Here is a 19130-nt window from a genome sequence, read left to right on the forward strand (position 1 = left end):
CATTCTTCTCTTCTGTCAATATACCTGGTAAAATAATGGTTAACAACCATTTATTTTTCCTGGTTTGGGATTATTTTCTCTCTGTTTTTTACTCTCAATATTACAATTATTCATAGAGAAACAACAAAAATGTATGTTCTTAGTCCATGTCAATGCTTAAATCACACCAGAAGACAATTTTTTAGGTCTGGGGAAAAAAACGAACACTTTTGATTTTTTTTGTGTAGTTCCCCTTTAATTGTCAGATATTGTGTTACGTTCGGCTTTTTAAGCCAATAGTGGCTAACCACGGTTGGGATAATGTCAAATGTGGCTTTGATTGGATAGTAGCCAGGAGCTTTATATTTAGGACAGTTTGCGATGGAACAAATACAAAAATGCATGTACATTCAGAATTACTTGAATCAGAGTTCGATTATTTGTTACATTGTATTTTTTTTCATTTGGTCCGGTTGGTTTCACATTGCCAAATGTCAAACAAACTAAAATGCCTACACAAAACTGTGTTCATGGAAGTCATTTGTTTATTGGAGAAAAATGCTCACATTAAAATCCATCTATCTTGTGTGTCACAAACTTCATATTACTTTCGCTTTGGTCTTCCAACAACATGCGGGAGGAACTGCGCTCTAACTGCGACATGACTACGCTATATCGCCGGTATAGCCCCGGTCCAGTCTCCCCTAATCTGCATCGGATGTGATCATAGATGCGCTGCTTGCTCCTCACTGAATGCTTCGTAGATATGAAATGATGGTACTGTGTGCATTTCATCAATTACTCTCAGTCAAACAACCAATAATAATGCCCGCTTCTGGTTATTTTCCCGTGTTTGGTCCGGACTGCGTTCTCGCCTGCAGCGAACCGCACCATGGTACAAATGGAATCCGACCGAGGCCAGTCTTTTTGAGTGAGCCACGGTGCGTTGTTTAGTGCGCTCCCGAGTGCAGATAGTCTTCACACCGGGGGACGCCCCAGATTTCGGAAAAAACGCTCCAAACCAATTTGGTATGAGAGCCTAACTCTACACAATAGTATTGATTTGTAACTATGCAGCTTTGCTGCTTCTCCGTTTCCTCGCCATCGCTCTTCCATCACTCCTGCATCTCTATCTCCTCTCACTCTGACAATTTTCTATTAGCCTCAAACTTCAACCCCCGCCAAAGCGTGGGCACTCTTCTCGTCAATAATAATCTGTAACACTCACTAGCAACAGAAACAGACCGTTTGAATTGAACAAGAGTCAAGACTACAGCATTTATTTTATGTACTGTTGCTGGAGACCGATCTATTAAAACACTAAATACTCTTAACCTTTGAGATACAGAACAGAGGCAACACGGCCAACTCTACTTTGTTGAAAATTCTAACAAAAGTAGTAGAAGAGAAGAGTGACAGAGTGGAATCGCGACGCCTCCCTCCTTAGAGGGGATAAGAGCTATTGGCTGTAAATCTCTCTGGTCCTTTTCATTACAGCAGCTGTGGCTGGTGTTGCTGTTGCAATTCATTAGTTGACTCTGTGGGGACCCCGCCTGTCACTCTGAGTCTGGGGATTAAAGAATGCCGACACCCCAGGAAGGCCTATTAAACCATGTTAATGCTCCACCGCTATACAGCCCATCACAAAGAGCTTAAATACTAATAAAACATGGTTATGTTTAAACCTTCTATACAGTACACCTACAACACAAGAGGGCTTAAATACTAAAGAAAGACAGCAGGCAGAAAGGATGTGTGTGTGTAGTGTATTGTAACAGAGCATCTATCCATGAAATCCAAGTCCATATTTTACAGTACACACAGACTAAGCACCGCTCACTCCAAACACTAACACAGTGGAGTTGACTAAACACTATATTCACATGGTAACCATGGTTCTATCAATGTAAAGAATCCAAACATGTATTCTTGTTGCACAACACGGGATAGAATGGTTTTGAGTTCATATGAATCCCCCCTGGGTAAATTGGTGTAATTGTAGTTAAATGTATTATATTATACTGTAGGGCCCTGGGTATTACAGCGCAAGGTTATTATAGTAAATGAAAACAATTTAGTAAATGAAAATACAATAATTAACAAACCCGTTTGAAAAACTCCAACTATACTGAAACTATCATCTTTGACTCCAAAACGAACTAAAATAAAATAAAAACCATTATGAATGATGTTAAATTATGTTCAGCTTTTTTCTCTGATGGGATTTTCAAGCTTCTGAATCTGGCGGGTCACATTGAGATTAGGCACTTTATAATTTTAAGGTAGACTCAGCGTGATGGCGCTGCCATGAGCAGCACTGCAGATATTGGGCGCGATTGAGTGGTAAGGCTAAAGCAACCGACTGTAGAAGCAAGTTGAGGCAGCTGAAAGTCAAACAGCAAGGCTCAGATGAACATGGCAGTGTTTGCATTGTTAATAAAACATATTTTTTTTATAATGTCGAAATAAACATGTATCTAACCCTCAAATCACACAATCACAAACTGAAATCATAATATAATACAATATGTTTACACATTGTACAATCAATTAGTGAGAGAAAGCCTCAAATATCACATTTATTTGTATATATCCTCTGTACACATAAATCACAGCAAATTGGTTCCTGTATCAGTCATGTCTTTTGTCACATTTGCATGGGACAAACAAAAACGAATGGTTGACACTAAAGCCTGTCACAATGCAGGCGATTGCTGCAGGATTAAGTTGGTGAAGAGCAACTGCAGAAACTTGCAGACGACTGCAGTCAAAACTTCCTGACATTTGATCACATTTTTGTTAAATTCATGAAGTTGACATGTAGGCGCCAGTCTGGCAATTTTTATCCCCAGAATTCAACACACTTTGAAAGATTGTGACCAACGATGGTCACGGACTTGACAAAAGTGATCAGTTCGAACGCGCCCATTGGTTGTTTGCGGAAATTGACCCACTACTACTGTTTACTTCGTGCATCTATGTAATCTCATTTAGTCTACCTTTAAACCTAACCTGACCTATGACCTGACCCATCACCTTATGCATTACTGCCCCTATACAACACATAAATGACTCCTAGCCTCCCACACATAGGTTACTAACACAAACTAAATAATATAAAAACGAAATAGAAATGTTTTGATAAAACTTCAACTAATTAAAAGTGTAAAGTAGATCTGAAAACTAACTGAAAAACAGAATTTCAAAAAACATCTTTAAAACTAATAAAAAACACAAAACTATAATAACCTTGTTACTGAGGGGTACATCAAACACCAGGAGAAACAAACAAACAGTCTCATCACTGAGACAGAGTTGACTTACTGTAATTCATAAGAACCATTACAGCAAGTTACTACAAGCCTAACTGGTGAGTAAGGAAAGGTTAGGTTTGTTTGTTCTCTTAATTATGCAGTAACACAGTGGTGTTCAGGCATATTGCCAGGTAACTAGGTTAAAAACACTTAAGACATATTAAGACACCTAAAGCCCTGTGGATCCATTGTTCTGTTAGTCCGAAGTAAATCTTCAAAGCCAGACCCACGCCTCTGCTCTCCGTGTGGGCTCCAATTACCACAGTCAGGATATACAGTGGGGAGAACAAGTATTTGATAACCTGCAAAATCAGCAGTGTTTCCTACTTACAAAGCATGTAGAGGTCTGTAATTTTTATCATAGGTACACTTCAACTGTGAGAGACAGAATCTAAAACAAAAATGCAGAAAATCACATTGTATGATTTTTAAGTAATTAATTTGCATTTTATTGCATGACATAAGTATTTGATCACCTACCAACCAGTAAGAATTCCGGCTCTCACAGACCTGTTAGTTTTTCTTTAAGAAGCCCTCCTGTTCTCCACTCATTACCTGTATTAACTGCACCTGTTTGAACTCGTTACCTGTATAAAAGACACCTGTCCACACACTCAATCAAACAGACTCCAACCTCTCCACAATGGCCAAGACCAGAGAGCTGTGTAAGGACATCAGGGATACAATTGTAGACCTGCACAAGGCTGGGATGGGCTACAGGACAATAGGCAAGCAGCTTGGTGAGAAGGCAACAACTGTTGGCGCAATTATTAGAAAATGGAAGAAGTTCAAGATGACGGTCAATCACCCTCGGTCTGGGGCTCCATGCAAGATCTCACCTCGTGGGGCATCAATGATCATGAGGAAGGTGAGGGATCAGCCCAGAACTACACGGCAGGACCTGGTCAATGACCTGAAGAGAGCTGGGACCACAGTCTCAAAGAAAACCATTAGTAACACACTACGCCGTCATGGATTAAAATCCTGCAGCGCACGCAAGGTCCCCCTGCTCAAGCCAGCGCATGTCTAGGCCCGTCTGAAGTTTGCCAATGACCATCTGGATGATCCAGAGGAGGAATGGGAGGTCATGTGGTCTGATGAGACAAAAATAGAGCTTTTTGGTCTAAACTCCACTCGCTGTGTTTGGAGGAAGAAGAAGGATGAGTACAACCCCAAGAACACCATCCCAACCGTGAAGCATGGAGGTGGAAACATCATTCTTTGGGGATGCTTTTCTGCAAAGGGGACAGGACGACTGCACCGTATTGAGGGGAGGATGGATGGGGCCATGTATCGCAAGATCTTGGCCAACAACCTCCTTCCCTCAGTAAGAGCATTGAAGATGGGTCGTGGCTGGGTCTTCCAGCATGACAACGACCCGAAACACACAGCCAGGGCAACTAAGGAGTGGCTCAGCCAGTCTCCAGACCTGAACCCAATAGAACATCTTTGGAGGGAACTGAAAGTCCGTATTGCCCAGCGACAGCCCTGAAACCTGAAGGATCTGGAGAAGGTCTGTATGGAGGAGTGGGCCAAAATCCCTGCTGCAGTGTGTGCAAACCTGGTCAAGACCTACAGGAAACGCATGATCTCTGTAATTGCAAACAAAGGTTTCTGTACCAAATATTAAGTCCTGCTTTTCTGATGTATCAAATACTTATGTCATGCAATAAAATGCAAATAAATTACTTAAAAATCATACAAATGTGATTTTCTGGATTTTTGTTTTAGATTCCGTCTTTCACAGTTGAAGTGTACCTATGATAAGAATTACAGACCTCTACATGCTTTGTAAGTAGGAAAACCTGCAAAATCGGCAGTGTATCAAATACTTGTTCTGCCCACTGTACATCTACCTCTGCTACTTTAAAGAATGACCAAACAACATTACATTAGATGTGCTGCTAACTGGATTTAAGATTTCAGGGATTAAGTTACTGCACTTACAGTATTGTAAGAGAATGGAGCATAGAGCACCTGTTAATAGACATATAGTGCATTCGGAAAGTATTCAGACCCCATGACTTTTTCCACATTTTGTTATATTACAGCCTTATTCTAAATGGATGAAATTGTTTTTTTCCCCCTCATCAATCTACGCACTATACCCCATAATCACACAGCGAAAACAGATTTTTTGAAATGTTAGCAAATGTATTAAAAAGAAAGAAACAGAAATACCTTATTTACATAAGTATTCAGACCCTTTGCTATGAGACTCGAAATTGAGCTCAGGTGCATCTTGTTTCCATTGATCATCCTTGAGATGTTTTTACAACTTGATTGGAGTCCACTTGTGGTAAATTCAATTGATTGGACATGATTTGGAAAGGCACTCACCTGTCTATATAAAAGGTCCCACAGTTGGCAGTGCATGTCAGAGCAAAAACCAAGCCATGAGGTTAAAGGAATTGTCCGTAGAGCTCCGAGACAGGATTGTGTCGAGGCAAAACATTTCTGCAGCATTGAAGGTCCCCAAGAACACAGTGGCCTCAATCATTCTTAAATGGAAGAAGTCTGGAACCACCAAGACTCTTCCTAGAGCTGGTCGCCCGGCCAAACTGAGCAATCGGGGGAGAAGGGCCTTGGTCAGGGAGGTGACCAAGAACACCATGGTCACTCTGACAGAGCACCAGAGTTCCTCTGTGGAGATGGGAGAACCTTCCAGAAGGACAACCATCTCTGCAGCACTCCACCAATCAGACCTTTATGGTAGAGTGGGCAGACGGAAGCCACTCCTCAGTAAAAGGCACGACAGCCCGCTTGGAGTTTGCCAAAATACACCTAAAGAACTCTCAGACCATGAGAAACAAGATTCTCTGGTCTGATGAAACCAAGATTAAACTCTTTGGCCTGAATGCCAAGCGTCACGTCTGGAGGAAACCTGGCACCATCCCTACGGTGAAGCATGGTGGAAGCAGCATCATGCTGTGGGGATGTTTTTCAGAGGCAGGGACTGCGAGACTAGTCAGGATTGAGGGAAAGATGAATGGAGCAAAGTACAGAGAGATCCTTGATGAAAACCTGCTCAAGAGCGCTCAGGACCTCAGACTGGGGTGAAGGTTCACCTTCCAACAGGACAACGACCCTAAGCACACAACCAAGACAACGCAGGAGTGGCTTCGGGACAAGTCTCTCAATGTCCTTGAGTGGCCCAGCCAGAGCCCGGACTTGAACCTGATCAAACATCTCTGGAGAGACCTGAAAACAGTTGTGCTCCCCATCCAACCTGACAGAGCTTGAGAGGATCTGCAGAGAAGAATGGGAGAAACTCTTCAAATACATGTGTGCCAAGCTTGTAGTGTCATACCCAAGAAGATTCGAGGCTGTAATCACTGCCAAAGGTGCTTCAACAAAGTACTGAGTAAAGATTTTTTTTTATTGTTTACATTTTTTGCGAACATTTCTAAAAACCTGTTTTCGCTTTGTTATTATGGGGTATTGTGTGTAGATTGATGAGAATATTTGTTTATTTTTTAAATCCAATTTAGAATAAAGCTGTAACATAACAAAATGTGGAAAAAGTCAAGGGGTCTGAATACCTTCCGAATGCACTGTATATACAAACGTTCTTTCCATGACATAGACTGACCAGGCGAATCCAGGTGAAAGCTATGATCCCTTATTGATGTCACTTGTTAAATCCACTTCAAATCAGTCTAGATGAAGGGGAGGAGACAGATTAAAGAAGGATTTTTAAGCCTTGAGACAATTGAGACATGGATTGTGTATGTGTGCCATTCAGAGGTTGAATGGACAAGACAAAATATTTAAGTGCCTTTGAACGGGGTGCCAGGAGCACCAGTTTGTGTCAAGAACTGTAATGCTGCTGGGTTTTTCCTCGCTCAACAGTTTCCTGTGTTTCAAGAATGGTCCACCAACCAAAGGACATCCAGCCAACTTGACATTACTGTGGGGAGCATTGGAGTCAACATGGGCCAGCATAGGGGGTGCAACTCAATATTAGGAAGCTGTTCTTAAAATGTTTTGTACACTCAGTGACATACACTGAACATAAACACAACATGTAAAGTGTTGGTCCCATGTTTCATGAGCTGAAATAAAAGATTCCAGAAATGTTCCATATGCACAAAAAGCTTATTTCTCTCAAAGGTTGTGCACACATTTGTTTACATCCCTGTTAGTGAGCATTTCTCCTTTGCCAAGATAATCCATCCACCTAACAGGTGTGGCATTTCAAGAAGCTGATTAAACAGCATGGTCATTACACAGGTGCACCTTGTGCTGGGACAATAAAAGGCCACTCTAAAATGTGCCGTTTTGTCACACAACACAATGCCACAGATGTCGAGGTTTGAGGGAGCGTGCAATTGGCTTGCTGACTACAAGAATGTCCACCAGAGCTGTTGCCAGAAAATGTAATATTCATTTCTCTACCATGTCGTTTTAGAGAATTTGGCAGTACGTCCAATCGGCCTCACAACCGCAGACCACGTGTAACCACGCCAGCCCAGGACCTCCACATCAGGCTTCTTCACCTGCGGGATCGTCTGAGTCCAGCCACCCGGACAGCTGATGAAACGGAGGAGTATTTCTGTCTGTAATAAAGCCCTTTTGTGGGGAAAAACTCATTCTGATTGGCTGGCTTCTCAGTGGGTGGGCCTGGGCTGCGCCCCTGCCCAGTCATGTGAAATCCATTGATTAGGGCCTAATACATTTATTTGAATTGACCGATTTCCTTATATGAACTGTAACTCGTAGAAATTGTTGCATGTTACGTTTATATTTTTGTTCAGTATATATTCATACTCCTTGACTTCTTCCACATTTTATTGTTTTACAGCCTGAATTCAAAATGGATTTCACACAATACCCCATAATGACAAAGTGAAAACATGTTCTTAGAAATGTTAGCAAATGTATTGAAAATGAAATACAGAAATATCTCATTTACATAAGTATTCACACCCCTGAGTCAATACATGTTAGTATCACCTTTGCCAGCAATCACAGCTGTGAGTCTGGGAAAAATTCATAATCGTGTAAATACATTCATTTTAGAGGGGGACGGACACTTGAGTAAATGAGGGTTACAAAGTATATTGAAAGCAGGTGCTTCCACACAGGTGTGGTTTCTGAGTTAATTAAGCAATTAAAGTTATTTTGGCTACCATGGCTAGAAGAAGAGATCTAAGTGAATTTGAAAGAGGGGTCTCATAGGAGCATAGGGGGTTTAAAGGGTGTGTGTGTGTCTCAGTCAACAGATCTCAACCCAATTTAACACTTATGGGAGATTCTGGAGCCGTGCCTGAGACAGCGTTTTCCACCACCATCAACAAAACACGAAATGATGGAATTTCTCGTGGAAGAATGGTGTCGCATCCCTCCAATTGAGTTCCAGACACTTGTAGAATCAATGCCAAGGTGTATTGAAGCTGTTAAGGTGGATCGTGGTGGCCCAACACCCTATTAAGACACTATGTTGGTGTTTCCTTTATTTTGGCAGTTACATGTAGTTTACCCAATATGTTTTTATAAAAATTTTTACCTGAAGAGGTGGTTCATTATTTTATGAGCAGAAAATCGCGGTCAAGAGGAAAAACGTCATTTCCAAAAGTTCCAAGCGGTCAAAACCATTCATGTTTTAGACCAAGGTGTCACCAAACCTGTGTTGTATTCATTACCTGTTGTAGCGAATGTTCAAAGATGCATTCTGATGCATTACAAGCAAAAAAACATGTATACAAAAATGACAATTATGTCAATAACCGTCGTGATTTGCATGACAATTCATTGTTACCCAACATTCCATAATCATCACAGTCCTACTGCTTACACCTACCTGAAGGTTGTTTGAGACCGAAACGTTGGTCAATAGGATCTGTTAAAATTGTTGGAAGCATCAAGATTACCGCTGTGGTGGAGTTTGGTCTTCTTTTTAAATATGCTTAAATCTACCTAATGCACACAATACAGCAGAGATGGGCAACTTTGATGGGGGTGGGGGCCACAATTTTTTTTAACTCATCATGAGGGGCCGGAGTGGCTCGTGGGTCTCTGTATTGGCTTGTGGGTCTGCGTACCCCATACACATTTACCATGGGGCATAGAGATAATGATTATATTTTAAAGCAAGTTTGCTGCAATTCTATAAATTCTGCCATGGGGCAGAGAGAAAAATTAGCAGTTTTACAGCGAATTTCCTGCAATTCTACACATTTTGCAATAGGGTGGAGGCAAATGTTTGCAGTTTTTTTATATGATAACTGATGATCAATGGGCCCCACCCCGGTCGGTAATTCGACCATGCTTAATACAAGTTTAGATAGCTGGTGACTGGACTAATTTACCAATCAAAAAAAATTATGCTGACATGGGCGAATTGAGTGACTGCTGATGCACAACCAAATTTCGAAATTACACCTTGTGCATTCTATTATTTTAACTCTCAACAGTAAGTTGAGACCCCGACTGAGTAACAATAAATAAATACAAATATTTTAAATTGTTTGTGAAATTGGTCTGCAGGCCTACAAAAGGGGGGCCGCCAGTTGTCCATCCCTGTAATACAGGTTGCCAGACCTGTCTATGGATTTACGTACACGGAAGGACATAAAATCCTAGATTTAACCATCACTCTGGTTAGATTGTCATCTGCCTTAAGTTGTGTGTGTGTGTGTGTACTGTATGTCAAGCAGGGATGGGCACGCTTAATCGTATATCCGAACATAAGTTAGTATTCGAAAACTTGTGTAAGGAGAAAAAAGTATAGGCCTATTTTAACAATGAATTTTTTTTCTTCTAAATTAAATTAAAATATCCATTGTTACATACAAAAGATAAACCATGACAATTCAAATTCTTAATTTAATAAAACAAACGTTTTAATGTAGTATATAACGTGCACCCCATAAAAAAGACAGGTAGAGATTGTGTTTGTCTATTATGTTGAGCGGATTCACCTGATTCATTAATTTGTTACTAGGGCTGTGGCAGTCATAACATTTTGTCAGATGGTGATTGTCAAGCAAATAACTGCCGGTCTCACGGTAATTGACCGTTAATTAACATAAACACATTTAGCATCTCCTGGCATCCAAGCAAAGCCTACAAGCCACTGATTCAGACCTTTGGAACATCTACATTTTAAAAAGTCTAATAAATCCATGTAATATAGCCTACACCATCACAACAAATCCATGATTTATTTTAGATGGGTCTAAAGACACATGATATGAAGAAAATGTAGCCTATTTCAGAAGAACAGAATAGCATACTCTGGTTTGTTCTTATGTTAGGCCCTGATCTGGCTATGCCATATGGCTGTGGGCTACACTAGTTCATTTAGCAGACAAGATTTGCTTAGAATTCTGTGGCATTATTTTATATTATTTTATAGTATGAAGAATACAATTGAACATAGCTGAATAAAATAAAAAGGATATTCTCTCCAAAAGATTTGAGGGAGTGCACACGTGGCTATTCTGTGTTGAGTTGCGTGCTGATGCACCTCTCACTCACATGGCTCTCAGTCACATGATCGGGTCTTTCTCACAGGCTACAAGTGAAGACAGATATCGGGGACGCAACTGTGTGCGTCCTTTTCCAATTCCAAGGCACATATTGAAGATATTGGAAGAACTATCTTCATTTACTTTTCGTCAGCCAACAAGATGAGTAGGCCTAACGAACAGCAAAAGCACTAGCCTATGTCAATCTACTATCCCCCATAGTACAAAAGTTAACCTATTCTATTCTGTGCGAGAAATAAATATTCCAAACATAGTCTGGGACAGTTGTGGGATGCGATAGATCCCAAATTAATACAACCATTTGCATCAAAAAACCTGTTTTTAGCAATGAGCCTGACGCAACAGATGAGAACATTTAGCTTAACATTTTGAAAAACTATTAGGCTATTTCTTCACATTATAAGTCACAAAAAAAAGCATTAGCCATTTCTTGTCTTAAGCTGGGCATCGTTCACAAGTGATAGGCTAATATTGTCACCCATCACACTACTCTTGATTTAATCTTGTCTTTACATATATAAAATAATATGTGTGAAATTTGTTTTGATTTAGAATCGACCATTATCATGCACCTGTCTCGAAACATGCACTTAAATAGCGAATGGAGGACTCTTTTCCGTTGGTTCATTTTCATGCCAGCCAGGTAGGCTATACTCCTGTTGTAAAGAGAAGCAATGTGCTTTATATTAGGAAAGTTGAGAAATAAATATAGTAGGCCTAGCCTATAGAAAGCTGATGGGATCCTCCTATTTTTAATAGAAGGCCATCACTCAGTTCTCACGCAATTGCATAGCCTATAGAAATGTTACGCAACATGAGCTCATGGGCTCTCATGAAGTGGGCTCCTGAGTGGCGCAGCGGTCTAAGGCACTGCATCTCAGTGCTAGAAGCATCACTACAGACCCTGGTTCGATTCCAGGCGCACAATTGCCAGCGTCGTCTGGGTTTGGCCGTCATTGTAAATAAGAATTTGTTGTTAACTGACTTGCCTAGCTAAATAAAGGTTAAAAAAAAAAGAGATTGATTAGATTTCGAATACATTTGCATGGCAGTTAGCAAGTTTGGTAGGCTACAAATGACCATCAGCAGCATCAGAGCTTAGAGAAGCCCAATTACCATGACTAAACAGTCACGTCATGACTCGTGACCGCCGGTGTGGCGGTAATACTGTCACCGTAACAGCCCTATTTGTGACCGTTGTATTCTGGATTATAAAGGCCGCTGCTGAAGAACTAAGCATTGAAGCCTGCTTATTTACCTGCCTGCACCCCATGCTGGAATGGAATGTTATTCAGAGAAATGGAACATGCGCTTCAGTGATGACTTATTATCGGTGATCGCACTCTGAGCCACAGAAGTTATACCTCCACACTCTCTCACTATGTCTCTTTTCTTTATTTCCCTCGCTCCTCTCTCTAGAGGTCAACAGAGACACGGTGTGACCCAGCACAGCAGTGTAATCTTAGTCACATGCTACCTACGGCGGGCAAATACACCACAATCCACGTCTGAGAGTTGGGTCTGACTGCGACCCGCGTCCTGGGCGGTTCTTCCCTGACCAGGCAAGAACCTCACAGGGAAAACCGGCGCAAAACCTGCCCCCTCTTTCAATTGGCTCCTGGCTACTTCCTCATTCTACGGGTCGCAGTAGCTGCTTCCTCATTCTACGGGTCACAGTAGCAGACAGTTATTGAACTCCAAAGAAAAAGAAGGTGCACTACATGACCAAAAGTATGTTGACACCTGCTTGTCGAAAATCTAATTCCAAAATCATGGGCATTAATATAGAGTTGGTCCCCCCTTTGCTGATATAACAGCCTCCACACTTCTGGGAAGGCTTTCCACTAGATGTTGGAACATTGCTGTGGAGATTTGCTTCCATTCAGCCACAAGAGCATTAGTGAGGTCGGGCACTGATGTTGGGCGATTAGGCCTGGCTCGCAGTGGTGTTCCAATTCATTCCAAAGGTGTTCGATGGGGTTGAGGTCAGGGCTCTGTGCAGGCCAGTCAAGTTCATCCACACCAATCTCGAAAAACCATTTCTGTATGGACCTCGCTTTGTGCACGGGGCATTGTCATGCTGAAACAAGAAAAGGGCCTTCCCCAAACTGTTGCCACAAAGTTGGAAGCACAGAATTGTCTAGAATGTCATTGTATGCTGTAGCTTTAAGATTTCCCTTCACTGGAACTAAGGGGCCTAGTCCGAACCATGAAAAACAGCCCCAGACCATTATTCCTCCTCCACCAAACTTTATTGTTGCCACTATGCATTGGGGCAGGTAGCGTTCTCCTAGCGTCCGCCAAACCCAGATTTGTCTGTCGGACTGCCAGATGGTGGAGCGTGACTCAACACTCCAGAGAACGCATTTCCACTGCTCCAGAGTCAAATGGCGGCGAGCTTTACACCACTCCAGCCAACGTTTGGCATTGCGCATGGTTATTTTTATGGAAACCCATTTCATGAAGCTCCCGACGAACAGTTATTGTGCTGACGTTGCTTCCAGAGGCAGTTTGGAACTCTGTAGTGAGTGTTGCAACCGAGGACAGATTATTTTTGTGAGCTGCGCACTTCAGCACTCAGCAGTCCTGTTCTGTGCGCTTGTGTGGCCTACCACTTCGCGGCTGATCCGTTGTTGCTCCTAGACGTTTCCACTTCACAATAACAGCACTTACAGTTGACCAGGGCAACTCATAGCAGGGCAGAAATTTGACGGACTGACTTGTTGGAAAGGTGGCATCCTATGATGGTGCCACGTTGAAAGTCACTGAGCTCTTCAGTATGGGCCATTCTACTGCCAATGTTTGTCTATGGAGATTGCATGGCTGTGTGCTTGATTTTTTACACCTGTCAGCAACGGGTGTGGCTGTGGCGCAGTGGTCTAAGGCACTGCAGCGCAGTGCTAGCTGTGCCACTAGAGATCCTGGTTCGAATCCAGGCTCTGTCGTAACCGGCCGCGACCGGGAGACCCATGGGGCGGCTCACAATTGGCCCAGCGTCGTCCAGGGTAGGGGAGGGAATGGCCGGCAGGGGTGTAGCTCAGTTGGTAGAGCATGGCGTTTGCAACGCCAGGGTTGTGGGTTTGATTCCCACGGGGGGGCAGTATAAAAAAATAAAAAATAATGTATGCACTCACTAACTGTAAGTCGCTCTGGATAAGAGCGTCTGCTAAATGACTAAAATGTAAATGAAATTTGTAAATAGCTGAATCCACTAATTTGAAGGGGTGTCCACATAGTGTATGTACATGTGGTGCTATTGCTCCTGAAGACAACCCTGTAAAGTCGACAAACCCCTGAAACTGTATTGTATAGACAACCAACCATAATAAGGATGTTTGAAACATGTGAAAACCTTTCTACTGCTGTTATTTTCCAAGTTGTACTGAGTGCTACAAGAAATGTAACTTTTTAGCTGAGCTAGCTAACGTTAGATAGCAATGCTAACTAGCATAGTCACGGGTACAGAGGTAGCATAGAAATGCAAAGTTACTCCCTGTAATATAAATTAAGGAAAGGTCAATGCATAGCAGTTAAAATTATTGTTACTGGCCTCGTTTAGGGATAGTGAGGAGTAACGTTAGTTCTCCCCATTTCAATATCACAATTCTCACAAAGTCAATTACCACACATTCTCCCCACCCTTTTGATGAATTTGATCAAATTAGAGTTTTGCATGTTTTTGCTTTTTACTTGAAGTGATATACATTTGAGACTGAATCCCCCAACAGTGGTCTAATGAACAAAATTCCAAAATAAGATTTTTTATTTTATCTGTCCTTTAGTTATAACCATCAATCAATTAGACCAGGGGTGTCAAACTCATTTTAGCTCAGGGGCCACATGGAGGAAAATCTATTCCCAAGTGGGCCGGACCGGAAAAATCATGGTATATATATAACTTAAAAACAACAACTTCAGATTGTTTTCTTTGTTTTAATACGATCAACATACAACATAAAGCTGGAGCCTGAGGACAGTGTGTCCAAAATAGTACAAGCACAACATCACTATTAATCATAAAACACGTCAAGTTTATTTAAAAATTCTAAAGAAAAAGAACACACAAACACACAATGCCTCAGTGATTAACAGAACTGTTTCACAGATCACAGAACTATATCAGGGTGTCATTTCTCAGGCAGAAATGTAGATAAAAATAATGAAATCCTGTTCCCCAAACAAGTGCAAGAACCACAGAGTCAAGAATAGGTTAAATATACAAATAAAATAAAATCAATTAAAAACAATAGCACATCAACATAAAAACATATAAACATAAATCTGAAAGCGTTGCTCAAACTCCCGTAACAGTCCCGTTATTTTATCTTTGAACCGCTTCATGTCTGCCACATGTTGGGTCGCGCACACATTTTTCAGACAGGGGAAGTGAGCTGCATCACCACCGGCAAGTTGCGTCTCCCACAATGACAGCTTCAACTTGAAAGAACGTATGCTGTCATAATACTGCGTGACAACTTTGTTGCGCCCTTGCAGCTGTTTGTTCAAGTTATTCAGGTGCTCTGTAACATCCACCATAAATGCAAGGTCCTGCATCCATTCTGCGGAATGAAATTCTAACACTGGTTTGCCCTTTTCTTCCATGAACTGTTCCATTTCTTCTCGTAAATCAAAGAAACGCCTCAGCACAGCACCTCGGCTTAACCATCTTACCTCAGTGTGGTATGGCAGGCCATAGATGTGGTCTTTCTCTCTGAGAAGGCTGTCAAACTGACGGTGATTCAGGCTTCTGGATCGGATGAAATTAACAGTTTGGATGACCACCTTCATGACGTTATCCATCTTTAATGACTTGCAACACAAAGCCTCCTGGTGCAAAATACAGTGAAAAGTCAAAAAATCACGTCCTCCATTTGCAGATTGCACTTTCTCTCTGAACTTTGTCACAACGCCTGCTTTTTTCCCGATCATTGAGGGCGCACCATCTGTAGCCAGGCTGACAGCGCGGGACCAGTCCACTCCGACCCTGTCCAGCGCGCCCGACGAGTGCGGTAAAAATATCAGCTGCTGTCGTTGTATCTGTCATCGGCACCAACTCCACGAACTCCTCGGTGACGGTCAATGTGTCATCAACTCCGCGGATGAAAATGGCCAGTTGTGCAACATCTGTAATGTCCGTGCTTTCATCAATTGCAACCGAAAACACAATAAATGACTTTACTTTTTGCTTCAACTGGCTGTCCAAATCCACTGAAAGATCGGAAATCCTGTCTGCAACTGTGTTTCTTGTCAGGCTGATATTTGCAAAAGCCTGCCGCTTTTCAGGGCACACAATCTCCGCTGCCTTCATCATGCATGTTTTTACAAATTCACCCTCACTAAATGGTTTTGAAGCCACTGCGATTTCATTAGCAATGAGGTAGCTAGCTTTCACTGCAGCGTCACTGATGTCTCGGCTGTGAGTAAACACAGACTGCTGTTTCTTCAGACCCGCCAACAGTTCATTCACCTTCTCTCATCTCCGCTGTCCTTGAAAGTTGTCATATTTGTCGGCATGAAGACTCACATAGTGGCGACGAAGGTTATATTCTTTCAGCACTGCAACATGCTCTGAACACACCAAACATACAGCTTTCCCATTCAATTCCGTGAAGAAATAGGATGACCATTTTTCTTGGAACACTCTGCGTCCACTTTTCTCTTTTTTTGACAGAGACATATTGGGGCAATGAGGGTGCCAAAGCACATAATGTTAAAAGTAGAAGCCGTAATAAATATCGCGGGCAAAACAAAGTAGCTCATTGGCTGCACGTGCTTGACCTACTTGCTCTGCCCCGGTATAAACAGTTTGCTTGCTTAACACAATTGCTATTGCGCCATCCAGTGGACGCAATTGGAACAGCAGTTTATTTTATTGAAAAATTGCAGCGCATTTTTATACTTTACAAAATTATTATTAATGTTTTTTTTTTTGTTTTTTTTTATCATCTCGCGGGCCGGATTAAACCCGTTTGCGGGCCTGATCCGGCCCACGGGCCGGACGTTTGACACCCCTGAATTAGACCTTGTCATCAGGCTATGAGAGAAGATGAAGACCCAAGCTACATAAGACAAGGTCTTTCAGCAGGTCTGGGGTGCCTCAGGTAATTAAAATTAAAATGTACTTTTGGTCGTTGACTGTTAGTGTATTAAACCATAGTTGTTAAACTCTATTTTTCAGCAATACCTGCTTACAGTGAATGATTGCATGAATAGCTTGTAGAAGCGCACACTTTGTATTATGCTAGCTACTTCATCCTTTACCTGAAAACATGAAACTGGCCTCAGGAGGGGGAACTGAAGGTGCACTTGCCATGGCTTCAACAGAGAAAAGAGAAGTCGGATTTGAATTGGCATCCCTTGATGGGATCAGCCGAACACAATGCTTTATCTGACGTATTCCACCAGGACAACTCCAAAGATGGCAGGCATGCCCTACAAAAGATAGAGCTAGTTCCAGAAATTGCGTACTAATAGGCATACTAATTATTATTAGTATGCCTATATTTCTTTGTATATATCCATAAAAATTATACTGATTCATGTTTTCGACTGGCTGAGAAAAGCTGCCTGAGTGGAGTACGAATCTGAATATTGAAACAATGTTGCAAATGTCGGAGAGACAGACAGCAAGGTTTATACAAATCTCCGCTGTTGAAAACCAAATGTTAGTCTAAAAGAAATGTGAGATAATGTGTAGCTGCTTTTTATAGTGGAGATCAAGTTTATAAATTGCCTGGCTGTGCTGATGAGACAGTGGATTACGCAGTCAGATGGAACAGAATAAATAGGCATTTTAATGTCATAGATTTAGCCGGTGGTAACTTGTGAAATAGACACCCGCTGCAATGCGGTTTTAATAGTCAGCATTCAGGATTAGACCCACCCGTTATATATATATATATATATATATATATATATATTAACTATTTGGCCAAGACCAAAGAGCTCTCCAAGGATGTCAGGGACAAGATTGTAGACCTACACAAGGCTGGAATGGGCTACAAGACCATCGCCAAGCAGCTTGGTGAGAAGGTGACAACAGTTGGTGCGATTATTCGCAAATGGAAAAAACACAAAATAACTGTCAATCTCCCTCGGCCTGGGGCTCCATGCAAGATCTCACCTCGTGGAGTTGCAATGATCATGAGAACAGTGAGGAATCAGCCCAGAACTACACGGGAGGATCTTGTCAATGATCTCAAGGCAGCTGGGACCATAGTCACCAAGAAAACAAATTGGTAACACTACGCCGCGAAGGACTGAAATCCTGCAGCGCCCGCAAGGTCCCCCTGCTCAAGAAAGCACATCTACAGGCCCGTCTGAAGTTTGCCAATGAACATCTGAATGATTCAGAGGAGAACTGGGTGAAAGTGTTGTGGTCAGATGAGACCAAAATCGAGCTCTTTGGCATCAACTCAACTCGCCGTGTTTGGAGGAGGAGGAATGCTTACTATGACCCAAAGAACACCATCCCCACCGCCAAACATGGAGGTGGAAACATTATGCTTTGGGGGTGTTTTTCTGCTACGGGGACAGGACAACTTCACCGCATCAAAGGGACGATGGACGGGGCCATGTACCGTCAAATCTTGGGTGAGAACCTCCTTCCCTCAGCCAGGGCATTGAAAATGGGTCGCGGATGGGTATTCCAGCATGACAATGACCCAAACACACGGCCAAGGCAACAAAGGAGTGGCTCAAGAAGAAGCACATTAAGGTCCTGGAGTGGCCTAGCCAGTCTCCAGACCTTAATCCCATAGAAAATCTATGGAGGGAGCCGAAGGTTCGAGTTGCCAAACGTCAGCCTCAAAACCTTAATGACTTGGAGAAGATCTGCAAAGAGGAGTGGAACAAAATCCCTCCTGAGATGTGTGCAAACCTGGTGGCCAACTACAAGAAACGTCTGACCTCTGTGATTGCCAACAAGGGTTTTGCCACCAAGTACTAAGTCATGTTTTGCAGAGGGGTCAAATACTTATTTACCTCATTAAAATGCAAATCAATTTATAACATTTTTGACATGCGTTTTTCTGGATTTTTTTGTTGTTATTCTGTCTCTCACTGTTCAAATAAACCTACCATTAAAATTATAGACTGATCATGTCTTTGTCAGTGGGCAAACGTACAAAATCAGCAGGGGATCAAATACTTTTTTCCCCTCACTGTAATGCATCATAATAACTCTCTTTCAATGACATTGCACAGCGTATATCACCAGGTCAGTGGACTCAGATATGTGGAGCAGACATTGTACCTTTTTTTTAACCAGCCTTCACATTATTTCAAACATTGCTGCATATCAACTCCTGCTGTCCACAAGGTGTTGATGTTTCTTTGTGTGTAA

The 19130-nt window shown here is 42.1% G+C and overlaps 1 protein-coding gene across 2 annotated transcripts in view; it reads right to left on the bottom strand.

Moving 5' to 3' along the window:
- The window catches only part of LOC121584991 (solute carrier family 23 member 2-like), a 71445-nt gene that overhangs the window by 36590 nt on the left and 15725 nt on the right, over nucleotides 1-19130 (bottom strand). The window lies entirely within an intron of this gene.

Source organism: Coregonus clupeaformis, chromosome 16 (genome assembly GCF_020615455.1).
Source record: "Coregonus clupeaformis isolate EN_2021a chromosome 16, ASM2061545v1, whole genome shotgun sequence".
Classification (NCBI taxonomy): domain Eukaryota; kingdom Metazoa; phylum Chordata; class Actinopteri; order Salmoniformes; family Salmonidae; genus Coregonus; species Coregonus clupeaformis.